The 17,688-nt window shown below is 42.9% G+C and overlaps 1 long non-coding RNA gene across 2 annotated transcripts in view; it reads left to right on the top strand.

The window, feature by feature from the left end:
* The window catches only part of LOC307194793, a 474,472-nt gene that overhangs the window by 373,061 nt on the left and 83,723 nt on the right, over positions 1-17,688 (top strand). For both annotated transcript variants that reach the window (XR_013830629.1, XR_013830630.1), the window contains one exon: positions 17,160-17,240. This is a non-coding gene — a long non-coding RNA (uncharacterized lncRNA). The remainder of the gene's footprint in view (positions 1-17,159; positions 17,241-17,688) is intronic.

Raw genomic sequence — 17,688 nt, forward strand, 5'->3', positions numbered from 1 at the left:
ATCTCACACATAACATGATTTTTTAAAAATCTTGATTTTTCCCACCCAATCTGTTCCTCCTACAGTCTTCGCCATCTTAGTAGAGGGAAACTTCATCCTTCCAGTTCCTCAGGTCAGAATTCTGGGCATTGTCCATGACTATTTACTTCACATTCTACCTTTCAGCTTTGCCTTCAAAACATATTCAGAATCTGACAACTCTTAATACCTCCCCTCTTGTCACCCTGGACAACAGTTGTCACCTGGATTATTACAATAGCCTATTAGCAGGTCTTTCTGCTTTTGTTCTTGCCTCCCTATAGTCTATCTACACATGGCTATCGTCGTGATCCTATTAAAATCTAAGGCAGATTATTTCACTCTTCTGCTTCCTACCCTTCAATGGTTTCCAGTCTTACTCCAAATAAAAATTAAAGTCCTTTCCACGGCCCACAAGGCCCTACAAAATCTTGCCCATAGCTACCTCTCTGATCTCATCCCTCACTCATTCACCTCACTCCAATCACACTGGTCTCCTATCATTTCCTCCAGTACACCAAGAATGCTCTGCTTTGGGCACTTTGCACTTGCTGTTCCCTCTGCCTGAAATGCTTTTCCTACTACCACTCCCCACTTTCTATATCCACATAGACTGAACTCATGCTTTATTTTCATCTCTGCTCTCATATTACTTCATCCTAGTGGCCTTCCTCAACCACTACTTAAAATAACATCCTCACCCACCTACCCTGCCTTATTTTTCTTCATCCTAGTTCCACCTGGCGTGCACGCTGTTGCTTGGTACTTGTTTATTGTCCACCTGTTTCCACTAGAATCTGAATTCTATCACAGTTGAAAATGTCTGTTTTCTCACCGTTGCCTCTCTATATCTTAGGACAGTATCTGGCATATAATAATCTTCCAATGAATAATGAATTTTAATGAATTAATATATTTGAGTTGAGAAAAAAGGACAAAGGATCCCAGGCAGAAGAAACCAGCACCTGCAAAGGAATAAATTTTGTCTGTTTAAAACAGAAGTGATGGGGCTTCCCTGGTGGCGCAGTGGTTGAGAGTCCGCCTGCCGATGCAGGGGACATGGGTTCGTGCCCCAGTCCAGGAAGATCCCACATGCCGCGGAGCGGCTGGGCCCGTGAGCCATGGCCACTGAGCCTGCGCGTCCGGAGCCTGTGCTCCTCAATGGGACAGGCCGCAACAGTGAGAGGCCCGTGTACTGCAAAAAAAAAAAAAAAAAAAAAAAAAAAAAAACAGAAGTGAGCAAACTTACAACCTGGGGACCAAATCTAGCCTGCTACTTGTTTTCGTTAAAGTGTTATTGAAATATAGCGAGCCTCATTCATTTATATTACTATTTATGAATGCTTTTGTTCTACAACAGCAGAGTTGAATAGTTATGAAAGAGACTATATGGCCTGCAAACCTGAAATATTTACTATATGGCTCTTTACAGAAAAAGTTTGCCAACGCTTGGTCTGAAGGGTAGAATGCATTTTGGACATGGTGGGAAGATGGAAGAGTCAGTATGGACAAGCTGGAAAGGGTTTAGATGAGTTTGGACATCACATGTAAGTCAAGAGAGAGTGAGACAATGGGTGCTTTTAGGCAAGGGAGTCCCTGAAAGGCAGGAACTATGTCTAAGGTAATTTGTGCATTAAAGAGTACTTGCTATTTAAACCAGTTATCCCAGTGGCAGCTGCTGCCAGGACTCCTGCCTTTATGTCATTGCCACGTCTGGGATTAGCTCTTGATGTAGGAACCAGAAAGTGGTGAGAATCCCTTTGCTTCCTCCTATATGAGGTGTTGGTTTGGAAATGATCTATCTCTTGTGGTGAGTCTGGCACAGATGGCCCCAACAGAATCCATTATCGCCTCTAGATAACTGGCCTGGGCTGATCTCAAGAGTCCCAGAAACACGAGGGTGGTTCTAGGGTAACCAAGAGCCTTGTGTCTCCTCAGACTTGTTGGTCCTGCCTTAGGAAGCTTCTGGAATTTGAGAAACTTTGGAATCATTTCTATAGAGGGTGACAAGAAAAACCCTAAATTTTCAGTGGTTTGACAGCTCATCAGACCTTTTCCAAGTTCTCTAAACCACGTGAATCAGTGAGACTTTGCCACTGGGTAAGGTCAAAAGATTGCTGATCCGTTTTACTTTTACTCAGATTGGATTTCACAGTAAAGCGGCCTTCCCCCCCCCCCCCCCCCCCGCTGTCTTTGGCTGTTACGATTTTAGCTTCAGCCAGACCCTAAGTTAGGGCAGGAGTAAATTTGGAAGAAAACCAAAAAGGAGAATAAATGTGTTCTGAATTTCACAGAACAAAGTGGAGCTCTGGCTTGTGGTGGAGCTTGGGAGCAGATGCCCCCCGCCCCACTTCCCTTTGAGAACGCAGTGGTGAAATCAGGTCTGCTCCAGTGGAGCTGCGGCATTCGGGTTTAATCTGATAGATCCCAATGTGCCCACTTTGGTTTGAGACTCGGTTCTGGCCTGACATTTTCTGCCCATCCCTCAAAGTGTGTATAAGCGGGAGAGGCCAAGTTTCCACTTGTATGTACTGAATCATTCAACTAGAAGTCCGTAGCCCTTACAGCAGCTCATGTTGTCTATTGGCTTGCCTTTAAAAATCCAAAGTTCGGGTTATCTGAAAACTGATAGGTTATCATTTGAAGGAGGAAGTAGAAAGTGCCAAATAGTCAACAGTCTAGGCCTAAGAAGAAGAAACAGAACTTTGATTTCTGCTGTAGCCTTGGGGATCCCCCTTTCTTTAGGCTTTACAGTACACCAGAACATTTTCTTTTTTTTTTGGTTTAATTTAATACTTCAATTTTCAGGAAGAAGCCAGATCAAGTTTTTTAGGTTTTATCCGCTTGGGACGTGCTGAATTAACTGCAGGCTTCATTTTGTAGGAGTTGGTATCAGTGGATGGGGTGCTACCTCAGCCCTTTTGAAAGTAGCAGACGGAGGTGGCTCCAATAATTCCATTAAGACCGTGGATACACACTTGCCTTGGGGATTTGAAGTTGGGCTTAATCAAATCTGGATTTGACATTTCACAGCCCACATCAAGGGTTTCTACAAAGGAACATCAGAGCAGTGCCAGCTATGCTATTGCTCTGACTTAGTGCCTTCTCCTGGGGAGCTGAACAGGCCTTGTGCTAATCTTGTTGATGCTTTCACTGCACCTCTGCCCTGCTGTACAGCACTCAGAGCTTCTGCAGGCCACAGTTTCTTGCCATCCGTGAAAAAGTATTTATTTAGTGCCTATCATGCCCCACGGCGCTGGGCTAGGGTCTGGGATGGGTGCAGTGGTAAACAAGACTAACTGTACTCTGAGCTGCAATTGTAAACATTACACATAGTAGGAGCTACACATGCTCAACCCATGGCTGAAAAGCAATTAAGTATTTTTATTCATTCATTACCAACCATGTCCTAATAGGTTATGGCCACCCTTGAGGAGTTTAAAGTCCAGTCCAGTGGTTCTCAGCTTTAGTCACCTAAGAAGCCCCAGGAAGGCCTATTTCACATGGGAATATGAGGCATCTGCACTTCTCAGAGGCAGAAGTTTTTGAGGCACTTGTTCTTTGGACCACACTTTGAGAAATATTGGTACATGTAGAAGTGATGTAAACAAACCACTGTGAAAATAGCATCATAAATTCTGCACCTGTCACAGTGGAGGCTCAAAGGTGAGAGAGCACAGTCCTATTCCGGAGGCCAGAGAAGGCTTCCAAGATGAAGTTCTAGATCTTGAGGGATGATGGAGGGTCATTTTTTTTTTTTTTTAAACAGGCTTTAAGACTTCACTAGCTCTTTTTTTTTTTTAATTTATTTATTTTTGGCTGTGTTGGGTCTTTGCTGCTGTGTGCGGGCTTTCTCTAGTTGCGGCAAGTGGGGGCTACTCTTTGTTGCAGTGCGTGGGCTTCTCATTGTGGTGACTTCTCTTGTTGCGCAGCACGGACTCTAGGTGCGTGGGCCTCAGTATCTGTGGCATGTGGGCTCAGTAGTGTGACTCGCGGGCTCTAGAGCCCAGGCTCAGTAGCTGTGGCACACGGGCTTAGTTGCTCCGTGGCATGTGGGATCTTCCCGGACCAGGGCTCGAACCCGTGTGCCCTGCATTGGCAGGTAGATTCTCAACCACTGCACCACCAGGGAAGCCAGCCAGACAGTGCCACAGGTGGGAACAGCTGGGAGTGGGAGAGAATTCCAGGCAACGAGGAGAGCAGGAAAAGGACACCAGAGTGGAGAGGGTAGACCTGTTTAGGTGCCCTGTGAGCATAGAGCTGGGAGGGTCAGTGAGGGAATATGGTGCTGGAAAGTAGTCTGGAGGCAGTCATGGAAGATCTTGAAAGCCAATGTCGGACTGAGAAACCGTTAGTGAGAAACCATTTTGTAGCAGAGAAATAACGTGATCAAATTTGCATATCAGACGGAGTAGTCAGGGGGCAGTGTGGTGTTGGATGGGAAACAATGTAGGACACAAGGAGCACTTAGGAGGTTCTCCATGAGTGTCATTAAGTGTAAAAACAATAGGGTTGTTGTCAGGATATACATGCAAAGCATTCTTTGGCTGTAAAGATATATATGTAAAAAAGCTGACCCACCAGCCACAGGAGGAGCGGGAATCACAGAGGAGCAGGCTGCCAGAACCTTCCCTTGGGAGCTCCGCCTTTAGCATTAGGCAGGTACTATCCCTGCACCTGCTCTCACCTTTCTTTCCATTCACTGACTTCCTCTGTGTGTTGTATCTTCCTCACACCTTCTTCCAACTCCAAATTTCTACTTGCTTAGGAATAAAGGAAAAAGATGCAGGTGGAACACATGTGACATATGGGGTGAGTGTAGGAGGACCCCCAGAATCTCCTCAATGCTGCCCCTTCACTTTGCGGGTGGCCTTGAGCAAAGCCTTTCGCACATTAGTGATCCATTTGTTAGTGGACCCTGAATTTATTTATACAATGACAGTCATTGGCTGTTGTTGTTTTTTTTAATTATCTTTTTTCCTAATGGAAAAACCTACAAGTTTGAATTAATGCCAAGTAATTGATTTTGTGAGCCACAGCTGCAAAGGAGTATGAGATGCATAAATGTAGGTATTTTATTTCTCTAGCAAGACTTTGTTAATTCAGAATAGGAGAAAACAATTACTAGCATAAATATATGAATATTCTGAACTATGGACCATTATAAAGCCTTCAGTCTTATTTTCAAGTGTAAGAATTTAAACTTAGTTCCTGTTACAATTACGTCTTTGAGGGCCTCCTTAAATAAATTATTTAGAGTGATTCGTAACGGACATGTCAGTTCCTTTTTATGTAAACAGTCCTCCCACATTTTTTTAAATGGTATATTATTTTGCACAACTTTAATATTCTCCTTGCTAAAGGTGAATGCATCATTCATTTCTTTAGACAACCCATTGCCCCATGAAGTGAAAGATAAATTTCAAACTCTGCCCTAGCACCAACTGTTACAGATTAAAAATATGTCTCACTGTCTAAGATTGAGAGGAGCGTATTTTGGCAACCAAACTTCGTAAACGTCAGAATAAGTAAGGTTTTTCTGTGTCAGCCACAGCTTCTTCCCAGAGGTCATTATCCAGGTTTTCAAGACTCCAGGTCAGCCTTGGATTCAGGTTTCAAAAGCCTTTAGTTCTACAAACATCCAGAAGTCATGAAAATTTCTCATTAGCCCATTGGCAGTGTTCCCCGTAAATAGCGACTTCCACTTCTTCCCACAAGGCTGGGCTAAGAGAACTTGCTGTCTGAAGCAAATACATACCCAAAGTCCTCACCACACACAAGTTGCCATGAAAAACAAGCAGAAACAGGACCAGCAGGAGAGGCAGACACAGAGATGTCTATCCATTCCCTGTGCTTCTTTGGCCCATACCTGCTCTCTTTGAGGCTAGTGCTAATTTGCAAGCCTTGGAAGGAACTGGTTATGAAGGTTTTTGTCAATTAAAGGGAAGCCAAGCCTCCCCCTCTTGGCTGCTCCAATGGAGCTGATTGCCCTGTGGTCTGGACATTCTCTCTACATGGTGGCTTCTGGGGCGGTGAGCCTAGTCTCTGTGCAGCTGACATGGAGGCAGAGGGGATGCATCGAATCATCTACAAGCGGCATGCATTTCAGTTCTCCTAAACCATCTCTGACAAGCTTCAGGTGAGGCCCCATCCCTGAGGTGTGTATCAGTTTGGGGGAATCACTCCATGTCCTTCAGGATTTTATAAACTTCGATCTTAGCCCCTCTTAATGGGAATCTCTCAAGGCCTAAGTCTTGACTATTCTGTTCTGTCCTCACAGGATATCTCTTAATCCACTCCGTCGATTTAGCAGCCCTTTCTTAGACTTTGGAGTTCTGTCCTGTTTCTTTGAGAATTCAATTTAGGGAACAGCCTAGTATAACGGGTAACTTCATGATCCTTGGCATTTGCAAGTCCAGAGATCAAGCCCAGGCTCTGCCATGGAATTGCACTGAGATCAGGGACGAGGTGCTTAACTTTCCTGAGTTTATTTCCTCATTAGTAAACTCAGAAGAGCAATAGCACACTCTTTATCAAGTTTTTATAAGGGTTAAATAGATTAACACATATACCTATTAGAATACCTGGTCCCTACAAAAGTAAGTGTGATAATCTGGAAACACAAACATAACTAGATGACTGAGTTCTCTTCTTTACATGAACGTTTGACCAACTACAATCTACATATTTGGTAGCAATACAATCCCAGAATTTTTCTGACCCGAAGTAAAGTGCAGTCGATCCCATCTAGCCTTAAAGTGGCAGCTGTTCTAAAGGTGTTGACTTTGTATATTCCATACACAGGACCACACTGTGCATCTTACTGAAAGCCACATTCATTATTTGTCACTTGTTCAATGCCTACTCTTGTCTAGGCACTGTGTTAGGCAGTGAGATCTCAAAGGAGAATAAAACAAGGCCTTTACCCTTAGAAACCTTATAGTGCTGTTCAGTGTATGTACATAGTTACTGCACACATTGCCCTGCTGATTAGTCAGTGTTTGAGTACCATAACAAACAGTCCCAGTGTCTCAGTGAAAGCTGATTTCTTATTCACATTGTATTAGTTACCTATTGCTTGGCAGCAAATGACTCCAAAACTTAACAGTTTAAAACAACAAACATGTCAAGTATACTTCAATTTAAAAAAAAAAAAAAGGAATTTTCTCACACAGTTTCTAAGATTCGGGAATCCAGGAGCAGCTTCGCTGGGTGATTCTAGCCCAGTGTCTCTCACAATGTTGTATTCAAACTATCTGCTGGAGTTGCAGTCATTTGAAGGACCAGCTGGGATTAGAATTCTTTTCCCACCTCACTCCCCTGATTATTGTCAGGCCTCAACTCCTTGCTGGCTGTTGGAAGGAGATCTCCATTCCTTACCATGTGGGCATCTCCACAGGCATGGCAGCTGGCATCCCCAGAAAGTAATGAGAAAGAGAGGATGAGAATGAGCAAAAGACCACCAACGGCAGAGGCAGAGGTTACAGGCTTTTATAACCTAATCTCAGAAGTGGCATACCATCACTTCTGCCATATGCTATTGGAGATGAATGCACAAGGGTACGAATACCAGGAGATGTGACCATTGGAGGGCGGCTACCACACAGTGAACATGAGTCATAGTCTATTGTGAGTTGTTGGTCAGGGGAGATGGATGAGGGCAGAGAGTCTGCTCCACACAGTTTCGTTTTAGGACCCCCGTCTCCTTCCATCCTGAGACTCCTCCTTATGCCCTTGGCGTTTTCCACCTGATCCTCTGCATCTTGCCAGGAGGTCAAGAGTAAGGAAAAGGCACTAGGGCTGCCCAGCAGATCTTAGTGGCCAGACTCGCACATTGTGTACATTACTTTGGCCCACATTCCTCCAGCCAGAAATCACCTAATTGCAGGGGAGGCTGGGAAATGTGTTCTATCTGTGACCCTGGATTAAAAGGAAATGGGATTTGGCAAATGTATAGCAGGCAGTCTGCCACACCCTCTATTTGAAAAGAGATTGTACATTTAAACAGCTTAAATTTTTAAAAAAACAGTCTGTTCAGTTTTAACACAACAACAAAAAAATATGATTGCCTGCCACTATGTGACAAAGCAACTGATTGATTGCATATTTTCACCTTTTCAATGCATTGTAAATGCAGCCCCTATTTAAGGGGCCTGAAAGCAGGTGGTGGAGAGCAGTTCCTGAACCATTAAGTTTGCCGCTTTTTCAGGAATACTATTAGGTTGCTGGCAGAAACAAGTCTTGCCTTTTTTCCCAAGTGGGGAAAGAAGAAAGTCTTTATTCCCAAGCAAACGAAAATACAAATCACAAGACTAAAATTATGGATGCAAAACAATATATTAAAATGTGGCTTGTGTGTAGTATTTGCATGCATTTTAATATGTATCTGTGATTCCCTTTGCTAAATTCAGTAGGCACTGAAAATATTAAGCAACTGAGTACAGCTAATAATTAGAGGAATTATTTTGAAATATATTTTAACCCATTTATGTTCCTATTGCCAAACCTCTTGGTCTTAAAGGGCTCTGAGATGTCATATCAGATCATTTAATTGGTCAGATCTCAGATCTCTGTGGCCTAAGAACAACTCACCAAAGTATTTTTCATAAACTGACGTGGTAACACTCAAATGATTGGAAAAACTAAAATCATTCCTAGGATAGAAAAATTTCATGTCAGATTTGAAAGCTGGAAAAGTCTGTAGATATTAGATATTAGTCTGTAGATATCGGTATTAGATATTTCCATCTCTCCTACTTATTCTGAAGTCTGGCCATATTTAAGATTTCATGAGACATTTAAGACCACTTTTTGCAAAACCCAAATTTGCTGAGCCTTTTGCTCCAGTTGTCTTTGCAGCTAAAGTTTTCAGAATCGGTTTTGCCCTTTACTGGGGTTTGTTTGCCTGGCTTTCTAAGTTGAGCAAACCACAGAAAGAGAAATCACTTTTAGGGCCGTAGCAAAAATGAAACAAATTTCAACCACACGTAGAATCTTTGCTCTCTGCACATCGAGGCTTCTGGGCCAGAGAAGAAGAATCTATTTCATGAGAATGCAGCTCTAGGTCATAAACTTGAAATACATCAAGCTCTGTGTTGTTAATTGGCACTTACCTCACCTGAAGGCTTTTGCCAAGAAGAGCAGAGGGTTTTAATGGGGAAGGAAGTAAGGAAAGAGCCTGGAGCACTGGAAAACAGGCCCAGCCACATGTGATTTTTAGCTGAGGGGCTTCCCACCCCCCAGGATGCTAGAGCAACAAAGTGGCCTATGTGCTTTCTCAAACCTCGGCTGTTTGTTTGGGGGGTAATGCTCAGACTGGGGCATGAGTGATAACTGCTTCACGTAATTATGAAGACAGCTTGAAAACTATGCCCCTCTTTGTTTCGGCCTCCAGATGACGGCCGTCTAACCGCTGTTTGTGCCAGTTTTATTTCAAAGCGCTTTTCTTTCCATATTTCAAAGGTCAGTGTGTTTACTGGTGGCCAAAAAGAGCCTGTGTGTGAGAGAAAGAAACACATGTGGTTGAGTGGCAGAGCTGGATGAGGAGTCAGAACTGAATTCCAATCCTAGATTGGCTTCTAGATCTGTGAGTGAACTGAATTTATTTGACCTCCCCTTCTTCATTACCGTAGAAAGGAGAGGAAGTAAATGTTATCAGTGGTCTCTTCTAGGTGAAAAAAAAAAAAAAAAATTCTAGAAGTCTGATTCAGGAAGAAGAAATGGAGGTGTTCCCAGTAAAGAAACATCATCAAATACGTAGCCAAGAAAATGTCCATTTCATCTTCTCAAAATGGAAATGTTTCTTCCTTCAAAGAAAGCAGGCTGTATAGTCTGGTCACCCTTGGAAACCTTGAGATTGTTCTCAGTCAAGGAATATTAGCACAGGGAAATAAAGCAAGCACCACATACTTTCTCAGGAGTCTCTGTTGGCTTTCTGACATCATTGCTTAGAACATCAAAGCTGATCAGTGAGTTACCTGCCCTTTTATAAAACATTAGAGTTTCTATTATGAATATTTGAAAACAGCATCAAATTTCAATTACATAAGCTCAATACCTATTTCAAATGTCCTTCATGATTCATTTTCTTTTAACCTGTGTTTTCCACATCCATCTTCCCTCTGTTTTCTGTATATTGAGCTGCTGGGGAAAGGAGGTGAGTAAGCTGCAGAAGTGGTAAAGAGCATGTATTCTGAAAGTAGGTTTACCTGGGTTCAAATTTAGTCTTCCCAGTTATTAGTTGTGTGACCTTGCATGATTTACTTAATCTCTCTGTGCCTCAGTTTGCTTGTCTACTAATCCAAGTACTCACTTCCTGGTGTTGTGAGGATTCAGTGGATTGATAGGTAGAGTAGTGCCTGGCTCTCAGCAAGCATTCAATTAGCTAATCATGAAAAACACTCCCCTTTTTGACATGAATTCTGTATTTGGAAAAAAAACCTTCTCTTTCGTGCCACCGTGTCTCTTCTTGAATCAATCCACCTACACCTGTAGAAGTGAAAAAGTAAATTTGCAAATGCCAAGGGAACAGTGCCTGTGTTGTAAAAGGGAGAAAAAAGTAAAATAGAAAAAGAGAACAAATGAAATGTCTAAAACTTAATCTTCCAGTGACTGTGAATTTCCAGCCTCCTTTGAAGTAAGGGTACTCTTTACCTTGAGTTCGTACAAGACAAACAGAATTCTCACTACTTGACCAGGAAAAGGCATGGCAACTCTCGGCTATGATTCAAGAAGGAATGAAGGGGGAACGGAGGGAGCACAAAAAAGGGGAACTACAGTGTATTGAAGACCTTGGCTAGGCCTTGCATTTAATCCGTTAGTTGAATATATTAGCTCCATTTTACAATCAAAGAAAGCAGGGTTCAGGAAAATTAAGTGACTTTTCAAAGTCTATTCAGCCAGTTATTGGTGTTGCTGGGATTTAAACCCACTTCTACTGGATGCCAAGACCCCTGCCTTTGTCTCCTTTCTATATCGCCTTTCTAGGAAGGATTCAGCTGGGATGGGGTTCTGAGGGGCCATCAGCAGTATAGACGGAACCAAGACTCCAGCTTATGCACTACCATGTGCACAATATTAGCAAGAGGCTAATATTTCTAAGCCATTTCTGCCCTACTTAAAATGAAGTAGACTCATGTGAGTCTTTGTTGTGAACCATGTAATTTTAGGCATCAAGGAGAGGGGAAACTTTGGAAATTAATTCCCTTTCACTGCTGAAGTCAGAACTTCCTCCTGGGTCACAGCCTTTCCAACAGTAGTCCATGCTAGCTTTTCAACATCTTCAGCATCTCTGCAGAGTAGACAGCAGGATGACCTCACCCAGATGCTCACGGCAGATGCTCATGCTCCTGGTGCCACACATGCGCAGGACGCCAACCCCATCCTCAACCCCCAGCCCACATCCACCACCGCAGACGCACTGCGGGAGCTCCCCTGTTGTTGCTGGGGATGGCGATGTCCACACAGCGCAGAGAAGAGTCACTGTGACACAGTGATGGCAGGCGGGTTAACATAAGACAGCTCTGAGATCAGACCTGGGTCAGTAACCGCCGGAAGTCGTGGCTCCAGGAAGGTTGCCTGGATAGAGTTAGGGAAGTTCCCAGAAGAGAGGCGGCCAGCAGTAGAAGTGGCAGCAGCAAACTTCGGCACAGCTCACTGGCCAGTATCCCTGGAGGATATGACACTGAAGTCAGCCTGGTTACCAATGGCAACAACAGCGCCGGCGCCAGGGGAGGCTTCTCCCAGGTTCTCTGTAGGTGTATGAGGTGATACCATCACTTTTCCTTTCACAGATGTACTGTTCCATTTGGTAGTCAAGGTTGGTGACACCTAAGTGGGTTCCTGCTGCAAGGAATTTGAGGACATCCTCCTTTTTCATTTGAAGGGCATCAAGGGCTCCCGACACTATGAACATTTCCCTTTAAGTCATGAAGGGAACCCAGAGCAGTGCCTTATGGACCCCTCTCTAAGTAGCCCGGGAAAGCACAAAACTTTTTCATGAAGATGAAGAGAGTTTGGGCACATGAATTCCTTCCTGGTCATGACCTTGACCCCCACCTCCTTTATTGCCTTAGAGCAAGTATGGTCCATGTTGATAAGAATCTGGCAAAGAAGCCCAGGTTATTGTTTTCATACCTAATTATTTCATTTCAATTCAACCAGGTTTTCTAAACCTGTTTGTGTGTGTTTAGACATACAGCATAAGTAATTTGTGAGTATGTACTGAGAAGCCTTATCCAAATTCCTTTTAAGAAAGATGCCAGGACCTCATTCTCAATTCTGTTACTGAAGCTGTGATTTTTCCATTTTAGAGTTGAGATGCTAAAGCTAAACATGAATATGCATTTCACTTTCAATAAAATCACCGGCTGGTAAAACCCAGATTAAAACAGAGCATTGGAAATCAAGCTGCCTTTTTCTATTAGAACTAACAAAAGCTGTTTCATTTTCCCCAGAGTTCTAGATGCTGAAATCCTATTTGTAGGAAATGCTAGGCATTATTAAAAATGCAGATAGTAATCACAAGCTGGCATGTTTTCTTGTGGTTGCCAGGATGTTTTAACGACAAAGCTAAGGACAGGTGCTTTAATCAAAGAACAAAGAACGGGGAGAAGACATGAAATGCTCCAAAGCATTTAGGAAAAATAATGCTTTCTCTGGACACTCGGCAGTGACCTCATTGTTAGGAAAAATCTGTCTAAAACACATCTCTTTCCTTATTATCTCTTTTTCTCTGCTTATATTTCTCTTCGGTCTTAAAATAACAACTATAATAGTAATAATAACAAAACCAAAAACTTTGTTTGGCTGAGTGAGCCCTTTAGTCCCTATCTAAAAAAGAGACTCTTAAACTGGGCTCCATGTATTTTTCTAATGGTATTTTTTTTTCTGGGAATTAGGTTCACAGCTTTTGTAAACATGCAAAGTACTTATATCCCTCCCAAAGAAGTTAAGCCAAAAAAAAAAGACAAACAAACGCTGAAGAAATATAAGGTACCCTTCTCTTAGTGCGTCACTCTTGTGCTGCCACTTTGTTTCAGCTGGGCTTTTGATAATAGCTAGAGTAGTCAATTCGAAGTTAAATTTTCTTGTCAGAAAAGATACGGTGCTGCTCATTACTTTGAATACTGTAGGAAGATGGAATCACTCAGATATCCTGCTATCCACTTCAGTTCAAACTCATCATCGTCTTCCCTCCCAAACCGTTTCCACTTTACCAAGGTACCATGACCTCTTCCTTCTCTTAAGCACCCTTGTTTGAGACCTAAGTTGTTTGGGGGTCTTTCCAGATGTTTATCTCTCCATCTAATCAGTTGTCAATCCTCTCAGGTCACCTTCAGAAGTCTCTTACATACAACTCTTCCTTTTGGTTCTTAAAAACCAGCATAGTCTACCCTTGGTGGTTTTTACCACTGACTGAACATGAGGATTACACGGGGAGCTTTTTACCTTATACTGAAGCTTAGACCCTAGACCCCGAAAGTTCCATATAACTACTCAGGGTTAGAGCCTGGGCATCTGAATTTATTAAAAGCTCCTTAGGGTGCAGCCAGTGCTGAGATTCATTTGCCTACCCTATCTTATTTGACTGTATTTTTTACTATTCTAGTTATTTTACCATCTAGCTGGTGATCCCGTCCAATCTTGCTACTCTCTGCCTTATTCTATATTACTTTCCTTTCCCCCAGATTAATCTTCTCAGCATCTTAATTTCCTTACGGTTATTTATTTATTTTTTAATCAGGAAACCCTGTTGCGTTCCACTGCCTGTCTGTAGAGGCATTTAAGTTGCTCTGCAGGGCTGTAGGGGTTCCCCGGAATCCCCTGGGGCCTCTGACTCGGAAGACCGAGGGATACTGCTACTGAGCCTCTCTCTCCCCTAGTTTTGCAGATACGACCCTCCAAAATAAAGTGACTCAACTTGCTTGAAGACACAATCAGTTAATGGCAGAGATGGATCTAGAACTCAAATCCCCTTACCCTTGGCCCCTTTGTTGAATTCAGAATGCTGCCTATCCCAGGGCTATAATAATGGGTGATAGAAGCCAACGCTGGGCCTTTGCCATTCTCCTCCATCGGCTCGCTCTGTTCTGCAATCTCGGTTTTTCTCTGTCTGGAACATCTTCAGCAGGTGTATCTGCATCTTCAGGAAAATCAGACGTGACTGAAAATTTTGGCTGGTCCAATTTGTCGTGCCTTGTTGACAGCAGCCCTGGGAGCTGTGGGACCAGTAACATTGCAGCCTCGATGCCGTGCCTGTCAACCTAATAACGCTGTGTTTAAACACAATGTGTTCTGCTTTCGCCTAGGAGTGTGTCTATGATGCTTTATATTAAACAGTTAACTTTAGGACAAGCTCTATGGGTTATGGAAGTAGCAGCTTATCTGTGAGTCAAAGAAAACCAATGGTCAACCTGCCCAGAATTATTACCCTTACCTGCCTCGCACATTAACTGAAGTTCTCAGTTTTGGTCACTCTTCCTGTTAATAAGGCAATCTTCATTTTGTAAAATGCAAATGTGACATCCAGAAAGCATAACATTAACTTACCAGCATTCATTACTGTCTTAAACCAGAGTTGATCTTTTACTTTTTTTTTTTTTTTTAACGGTACACGGGCCTCTCACTGCTGTGGCCTCTCCCGTTGTGGAGCACAGGCTCCGGACGCGCAGGCCCAGCGGCCACGGCTCACGGGCCCAGCCGCTCCGCGGCATACAGGATCTTCCTGGACCGGGGCACGAACCCATGTCCCCTGCATCAGCAGGCGGACTCTCAACCACTGCGCCACCAGGGAAGCCCTGATTTTTTACTTTTTATATTATCACCTAGTTCAGAGCGAAGTCCTAAAGGAATAGAGCTAATGTGGGTGAAAGTTGATTTGTGAAGGGTGGGTATGGAGGAGAGCAGAAAAAAAAATCTAGAGCTTGGGTACAGTGTTATATAAGGAGCCTGGACATTAACAGGAGAGAGAAAAATGGCGAGAGTGCCAAAGAATAAGTTCTGCCTGATTCCCAGTTTTGCCAAATTCAACATTTTCCCCAGAGTTCTCCTTGGTTAGCTCCCTTTCTTTGTTGATTTTGCCCAGCATTGGATGAAATGCTGAAAATTTGGAAAGAATAATAGCAATCATGATAGCTAATATTTATTGATACTGTTTGCCAGACATCGCTTGAAGCACCTACATGCATCAACTTATTTCATTCTTCCCCCAACATTTGGAGATGCCATTAACAGCCCCATTTCACAAATGATGACACTGAGGCCCAGAGGTTTGAAGAACTTCCTTACGATCATCCAGCGAGTAAATGGTGGAATTAAGGTTCCAACCCAAGCAGTCTGGCTCCAAAGCCTATATTCTTAACCCCTGTGATCTGCTGTCTCCAAAATCACATCATTTGTTTTATTTATTTATTTTTATTTTATTTTATTTATTTTTGGCTGCATCACATGGCTTGTGGGATGTTAATTCCCTGACCAGGGATTGAACCCTGGGCCTGGGCAGGGAAAGTGCCAAGTCCTAACCACTGGACAGCTAGGGAATTCCTGAAGATCACAGCATTTGTAAGCAAATGGTAGGGTTAATCTTCTAATATAGACAGTCTGATTCCTGATCATTCTACTATAACCTCCTGGGCTGAAATGGCTTTTTGAAACACATCACACTGTTACAGTCATGGAGACTCTAGTGGTCCAGAGAAAGTTTCTTGGTTTAGCATCTTCCTAAAGTTGTAGCAGTATGGTGTCTTAATAACAGTGCTCTATTGTTTTAATATAAAATGCCAATCTGACAAAGGCAGTTGAGTGTAAACCTCACAAAGTGTTGGGCAAAATCCCTGCCCAGCTGTTACTGTCCTAGACTGAAATGGAGAATTCAAGCAAAATTACTTCCTGTCTCTGTAAAAGGTCAGCTGGAATAAAAATTGGTTAATATTTCTCCTTCCTCTATATAGCCAAACACTGCTAGTATCCAGGGAACATCAAAAGTAAACCTGAAATCTTGGGTTTAGGAAATCACTGCACCATCTTCGGTTGTATTTAGCAAGGCCCTCTGGAGGGCTTTTTGGATATTATCTAATGAATTCTCATAGACATTCAGCCAAGTTTTAATCCCTTGGAGTGCCACCTTCCCGCTAAGAAGAACTTCCTGGAAATAAAGCAGATGACAGGTGTCAGATTAATATAAAAATGTGGCTATAGTTTGGAGAAAGACTTGCTCAACTCGTCTTCTCCCCTCTAATGATGGGAAGAGTTCTGGGAAGATGGTCCATTTGGCGGCTGGAGAAAAGAATCAAATGTGTATTAGGCTAGTGCTACTGGAACTCAGCTTCTTGGTGATTCTCTGGGAGCGGAGAGAATGGAAACAGGATTGCTGAAGGGAGATGGGAAAGGCTGAGGGATGGAGCAGCAAGTTTACATGATGTATAAACTACAGGGGACTCCATGTTTGAAATTATTCCCTCTTCTTCTAATAACTAGCTATTTTCTTATTCAAATTATTTCTCCCTACTGTTCAATAAATAAATGTGAAACAAAATCAAACAAACAAAAATACTCATTTTGTCAGAAAAGGTTCTTTTCTGTTATTCCACAGTTTTCAGGAGGGAGATGCCTCGCCTGCTCTGTTAATAGATTTGACCTGTCTTTGCTTGAGAACATCTTTCATTTCCATGGTAGCCTTAAAGAAACAGTAAGACATGGCAACAGGGATTCCCAATCTTTTTGTCAAGAGAAGCCGCTTTTCCTTTTCTCTAGAGCTTTAAGGTCAAGGGATGGAGGTGGGGAGTTTCCAGCAGATGTTTCATTCCTCCCTGGGGAGACTATCAACCCCCAGGCCACTGACTTCTGCTCTATGAGATCAGGCTTTGAGATTTACCAGCAGATTTTCATTGACTGGTTGAGAACTCAGGTACAAGGATTCTTCCACCTGACGAGAAATGGTAAAACTCAAAAAAAAAAAGAAAAAAGCAATCACTTGCTGTTTCACTTCCCCAGAACATGTTCCGAGCACCAGCTAAACTCATATCCCACCAGGTTTAGAGTGAAGTTGACATAGTTTGGCCTCTGGAATTTCTTCGTAGCTTTGCAGCGTCTTTGTATATTTCCCGAACTGAGTTTCAAGTTTCATTCTCTTGTTGCCCTAGGTTGAGTTCCAGGCTTACCATATTGATCGAATGGACCTTCAGCCAGGTTTTCACCCCTTGGAGTGCCATCTTTCATCTAAGGTAAAAACTTCCCTGGAAATAAATCTCTGACTATAGGTGCTCACAATCCCCACTGTTTACTCTTAAACCGTTCGTATTTCTTGAGTTTTCAGGGTAAAAACTGAGATGTTGAGTTGAGAGTACAAACTGTGCTTCTGTTCTGAGTTGGAGGATGTGTAATATGGAGATGGAGAAACTGTTTGAATTGTCCAGGTAGCCATGCTAGGATGATTCCCTAGGAATACCTTATGGAGGAGTGTATGGGCATCAGAATTTAACCCATAGAATTGCAGATTTTAGAGTTAGAAGGAAGTTCAGTAGATCGTTTGGTCCAGTCCAAACGTCTTGGGTAGAATGACCTCATTTTACAGATGACACAGAGGCCTGGAGAGACTAAAGCCATATCTGAAGTTATCTGGTTATCTTCTAAGAGTGCCTAGGGCCCTTATCTTCTGCCTCCTACTTTATG

Source organism: Stenella coeruleoalba (assembly GCF_951394435.1).
Source record: "Stenella coeruleoalba genome assembly, chromosome: 11".
NCBI lineage: Eukaryota > Metazoa > Chordata > Mammalia > Artiodactyla > Delphinidae > Stenella > Stenella coeruleoalba.